Here is a 6,572-nt window from a genome sequence, read left to right as displayed (position 1 = left end):
GAAGGAAGGAAGGAAGGAAGGAAGGAAGGAAGGAAGGAAGGAAGGAAGGAAGGAAGGAAGGAAAGAAGGGAGGGAGGGAGGGAGGGAGGGAGGGAGGAAGGAAGGAAGGAGGAAGGAAGGAAAGAAGGAAGGAGGGAGGGAGGGAGGGAGGAAGGAAGGAAGGAGGAAGGAGGAAGAAAGAAGGAAGGAAGAAGGAAGGAACTGAGCTACATCTCCAGCTCTAAGAGTCTTTTCTTTTTAATGCTAAAACTAGATTTTACTATTTCCATATGGTATTAAGTAGAAAATGTTAAAAGGAAAAGCAGGATTCCTACTTAGTGTTATGTTGTGCAGGCAATCCAACTGGCCTTCCCTTAGGGGCCTTTAGGGTCCTGAAAATGTCCTATGTCAGTACTTGGGTCCTGTGACATCATCTAGGCCAAGTACATAGTGACCTATTGGTCACTCCCCGACTCTCTTGCCTTCTTGCTCTTGCATTCTCTTCCTCACTCCTGCTCTCTTCCCTGTCTCTGGCGCCCCCTCCCCTCTCCCTTTCATGTCTCACTTTCTCCTTCTCTCTCTCTCTCTCTCCATCTAATAAACCTCACTGGATTTAAGATCAGTTGTGTGTGTGGCATTTTTATATAAATAACTAACACTTAGTCAATTCTCTGTCACACTTTACAAAACGTGTTTTCATCATTTCTATTTTTAGTTCATATGATGATTATGTAACTCTAGACATATGCTTATATATTTAAACATTGATTTTACTACCTATAAATAGCATCTGCTGACTTCCTCCTATGAAACTCTGTGCAATGCCTTCTTGTCTTAGAGTAGGATCTCTTCCCAGTGTGTTGGAGGCAGAGGGTTACGTGTTGGAGGTCTGGGTGACAACCATGCAGTAGTGAAGGTGGCAAGTTGTCCTATTGAGCAATGGTAGCGGAAGCTTCAGTTTGTCCTGGGGGAAACACTGAGCTCAAAGAACGTTCCAGAGCAGTCCTGGGTGAAAACAATGGGCCAGGGATTTGTTCTCCTCCTTTGACTAGGGGACAAAAATAAAGGCAAGACACTTCTCTTCGGCTGCAGACAACCCTGGAGGAAAGACGCAGCAGGAGTTCATACTTCAGGAAGCTGAAGAACAAATCATATTGTCCAGAGGTGGGGGCTGAGCAGATTGTGCCAAAACCACTGCAACTGCTTCCTTGTGTTACCAAGGACCACTTCCTGCCTGTGGGTTACCCCACAAGCATCACAGCTAGAAGGGACATGATCCAGTGAAGGTAAAAGTGAGCCAGTGCTGGGTCAAAAAGTTTTGGAGTCTGACAAAGAGATTTATTTTTCTTGCACATTTCAATACACTTTGGGAAAAGGTGTCCACCTGAAAATTATGACAACAAAGCTACAGGTGGGACTATATTGAAAAGTGAATCTCTTTAGTAAAGCACCAGTGACTTTTATCATAGAATGAGTTCTGCTGACACAGAAACAGCGCTCTGGATACACACGCCTTCAGAGGAGGGCTTTGTAATCAGCATAAAAATGGACATTAGCCCTCTGTCAGAGTTGGTGAAGATCGTTTGTAGGCTGTCGTTTTGTTCTGACAACTGTGTCCTTTGCTTTACAGAAGCTTTTCAGTTTCATGAGGTCCCATTTGCTGATTGATCTTAGAGCCTGTGCTGTTGGTGTTCTGTTCAGGAAGTTGTCTCCTATGCCAATGAGTTCTAGGCTCTTCCCCACTTTTTCTTCTAACAGGTTTAGTGTGTCTAGCTTTACATTGACATCTTTGATCCACTTGGACTTTAGTTTTGTACAGGGTGATAAGAATGGATCTATTTGCATTTTTTTCTACATGTAGACATGCAGTTAGACCAGCACCATTTGTTGAAGATGCTGTCGTTTTTCCATTGTATGGTTTTGACATCTTTGTCAAAAATCAGGTGTCCATAAGTGTGTGGATTTATGTTAGGGTCTTCTATTCGATTCCATTGATCCACCAGCCAGTTTCTATGCCAGTACCATGCAGTTTTTAGTATTGTTGCTCTATAGTACAGCTTGAGATCCATCAGGGATGGAGATACCTCCAGAAGATCTTTTATTGTAGAGGATTGTTTTAGCATTTCTGGGTTTCTTGCTAATCCATATGAAGTTAAGAATTTTTCTTTCAAGGTCTGTAAAGAATTGTGTTGGTAACTTGATGGGAATTGCATTGGATCTGTAGATTTCTTTTGGTGGGATGGCCATTTTTACTATGTTAAACCTGCTAAGCCATGAGCATGGGAGATCTTTCTATCTTCTGCTATCTTTTTTTATTTCTTTCTTCAGAGACTGAAAGTTTTTTTTCATTCAAGTCTTTCACTTTATGTACTTTCTGGCTATTGTGAAGGGTATTGTTTTTCTAATTTCTTTCTCAGCCCATTTGTCTTTTGTATATAGGAGGGCTACTGATTTTTTTGAGTTAATTTTGTATCCAGCCACTTGACTGAAGATGTTTATCAGCTGTAGGAGTTCCTTGGCAGAAATTTTGGGGTCAGTTAGGTATACTATCATATCATTTGCAAATGGTGATACTTTGACTTCTTCCTTTCTAAACTGAATCCCCTTTGATCTCCTTTAATTGTCTTATTGCTCTAGCAAGGACTTCAAGAACTATGTGGAAGGGATATGGAGAGTGTGGGCAGCTTTGCCTTGTCCCTGATTTCAGTGGGACTGATTCACATTTCTCTCCATTTAGTTTGAGGTTGGCTATAGGCTTGCTGTGACAGAGGGCTAATATCCAGAATATATAAAGAACTTAAGAAGTTAAACAGCATCAAATCAAGTAATCCAAATAAAAAATGGAGTACAGAGCTAAACAGAGAATTCTCTGTAGAGGAATATATAATGGCAGAGAAACACTTAAAGAAGTGCTCAGCATCCTTAGCTATCAGGGAAATGCAAATTAAAACAACCCTGAGATTTCACCTTACACCCATCAGAATGGCTAAGATCAAAAGCTCAAGTGACAATATATACTGGAGAGAATGTGGGGAAAGGGGAACTCTCCTCCACTGCTGGTGGGAATGTAAACTTGTGCAACCACTTTGGAAATCAATCTGGCACTTTCTCAGACAATTAGGAATAGTGCTACCTCAAGATCCAGCTATTCCACTCCTGGGCATATATCCAAAAGGTGCTCAAGTATACAACAAGGACATTTGCTCAACCATGTTTGTAGCAGCTTTATCTGTAAATAGCCAGAAGCTGGAAAGAACCCAGATGTCCCTCAGTTGAGAAATGGATACAGAAATTGTGGTACATTTACATAATGGAATACTACCCAGCAATTAAAAACAAGGAAATCATGAAATTGCAGGCAAATGGTGGGAACTAAAGAAGATCTTCTTCATTTACTCTTCAAAAAACTGTGCTGTGAAACTCGGGTTATGCTTAAGTCCGTCTACTCTCTCATCTTACATAGCTACCAAATTCTATGGACTTCTATGTCCCCACTAACCTTTAATTTCACCCTCATTCTCCTGCTGCCTAGTTGCTTGCCTTGTTCAGACTCATCCCTTCTCTACCAACTAGCCTCCCACTGATGGCTCAGAGGTACAAAACACAGTAGACAGTCTAGAATTGGAAATGGATCTACTTAGGGCCATTTAAAATAATAATGGGCTGAAAATATAAAAGGGCTTGGGTTTAGTGTCCAGTGTTGCAAAATTAGAGGAGATAAATTCGAGAGGGTGAATTTATCGAAAGAGATGAATTCAAAAGATTTAAAAGAGAAAAGAGATAAGAATCTATAGAGAGAGCTAGCAAGATGACTCAGCGGTAAAGATACTTGCTGCCGAGCCTGATGACCTGAGTTTGATTCCCAGAACCCATGTAATGGGCGAGAATCAACCGCTCCAAGTTTTCCTCTGACCTAAATTTTATAGCATAGTCTACTCTGGAGTGGACATTGACATTTCCCCAGTGAGTAAATTCCCAAAATATCCAGTTTCCGAGGACTTTCTTGCTGTGGTTAGACATAGAGAGCAGAAAGAGGGCAGTGCAAGACAAGATAAGGGCACTTTTACCAGGCCTCAGCAAAGTGGGGCTGTTTGCTCACTCACATAGTTTACTCATTTCCTATGGAGTAATACTAGGTTGAGAGCAGTTAGACTTTTTTTTTTAATGATTATGACTGTTAGCTGTACTCTCAGTGAGCCATAAGACAAAAATCAGTTCTGTTTTATTTGTAAGAGACAGACTAGACACTAATATTTACTGTAATCCTTGGGAAGATGGACCTAACTAGAATACATTCTTCAGACTCTGACATATGACATTTCTTATATTTTGGCAATAGCAACCCTTGTTCATCTGGTCTGCTTTTTGCCTAAAGGGTAGAATTTAAAATCTATTTTAAAAGTATTCCTGCCCCTAGCATCTAGGAAGCCATGGGAGTATAATGTCCAGATGGTGTCATTGCAGTGACACAGGCTAGAGTCACCAGCAAGATTTTAGAATAATAAAGCCTGTTGTCAGCTTCTTGATGGCAACTCAGTCTCTTATCACACCTTTGTCAAGAGAGTTGATGTCCACACTTTGTGTTTGAGCTTATTCCGTTGTCTTGGAATCACGACTTTTTTTTTTTTTTTTTAATCACTCTGTTAACCAGTGATCACTCCAATGATGGCTCTTCTCAATAAACTAAGGCCTGCCTTGTCTTGAATGTACCAACCCGCTGGACTTGTCTCAGTCTCATATTCTAGGTCAGCAATGGGAATTAGACTCTTTCTGAATCACCAATAAGATGGAAAGAGATTTGTGGTCTTGAAAGTAGAGTAGCAAAGCAGGCGACTTGCAAAATTCACATGGCTTGCTGTGGCTGTAGTCTGTCAAATCCTTACTGTATAGCCTTTAGCAGTGACACATGAGCAAGCTGACTCCTTCCTGGGTTGTGGATAAAGACAAACATTTATGAATGCATCTAACAATAACAGGTCCTATTGCTGGGAAGACATGGGTAATTGTTCTCATGATAATGCAACATGAAGTCTCTTGTTCCCTCAGGAATTTCCCTTACACAATAGGTGTCTTAGTCAATGTAGCATTTAATTGGAGCTTGCTTAAGTTTTAGAGGTTTAGTCAAAGTCTGTTGCACAGAGACAGACCTGAGAGTTTTACATCTGGATTTGCAAGCAGCAGAAAGGAAAAAGAAACTGGGCTTGGCTTGAGCATTTGAAACTTCAAAGCCCACCCGCGGTGACACACCTACAGAAACAAGGCCACATCTTCTACTCCCTGTCAAGTAGTGCCATTCCCTAATGACCAAGCATTCAAATGAGCATTCAAATGAGCATTCAAATGAGCCCATGAGGGCCATTCCTTTTCAACACATGAGGAATTGCTTATCAATCTAACTATGAACTTGAGTTTTGCCTATAAGATCATGAATGTCAACCCATAACTTACCTACAATAAGTTTGCTAGTGTCGGACAATTTGCAGTAGATTTAGATTGCAAACTAACAAGTTTAAAGACATGAAAGGCTATAAAAATGCAGGAAAATCATACTTAATTTTATTATTGGAAGAAAGTCATCATGCTTTAATAAAAATTATTTGATTATGAAAGAACTCACACTTGTACAAACTATTCTGACACTAAATAGAAACACTGAAATTGATTTCTATTTTAAAATTCAAAGGTATTATCAGTGTTACACTTAGTCTTGACAATATAGATTTAGAAATAAGAGGACTTAATTCCAAGGACCCAGCCAGTCTCAATTGGAGTCACATAGCCTCCATGGGCACCAGCTGGTACTGATTGAAGTCACTTAGTCTCCAAGAACATGAGCCAATCCCAATGAAGGTCATGTAACCACAATAGGAATTCCCCTTTGGCTTTAAAAGGGGACTTCGAGCTCCCTTGGGTTTGTGGCTATTTTGTGAAGGTGATGACCCCAGTATGCTGGAATTCTCTGCAAAATAAATGCTCTTATTTTTGCATACCATCTGAGCCTTGGATCTTTATTTGGTGATTCATGGACTCTAACATTTGGGGGCTCATCAGGTATGTTGACAGGATTCAACATAGAGCAGATAACTAAAGACAGACAAAGATTAGCTCAGATATGCTGGCCATCAAGCTTGTCAGAGATCTGATGAATATGGCATTTAACATGTGTAAGCTTATTATGACAGACAGAGAGACCCAAATCCTAACAGTAGCTCCCCATGGTCTCCAATAAGATTTGGGCACAATGACAGATGACTTCAACTCTAGATTGTGGGATGCTAACCACTGGGCAAGACTGCCCCAACTGGCCCACTGCTAAGGCCCAGGCTAAACTGTGGACAAAACTGGATGCCTAGAGAGTCACTGTCTCACATTGCTGAAAACAAGGTGAGGTTGGTCTCTCCTGTTCTTCTTCCACAGAAACAGCCTCTCATCTTCTGTGCTTGATAGCCAGACTGCCTCTGCCCATGCGCCATGAAACCACAAGAGCTGAGGACAACTGTCTAGATGGTGGACTGACTAGTCATCTCTGTCATTTTGATTGGTACATAGATTCATCTAGGTTACAATTTATCCTCCTCAGGCCTCTGATCACA

Source organism: Psammomys obesus, unplaced genomic scaffold, assembly GCF_907164565.1.
Source record: "Psammomys obesus unplaced genomic scaffold, mPsaObe1.curated_primary_1811, whole genome shotgun sequence".
Taxonomy (NCBI): Eukaryota; Metazoa; Chordata; class Mammalia; order Rodentia; family Muridae; genus Psammomys; species Psammomys obesus.
Note: the sequence above shows the minus strand (reverse complement) of the source record.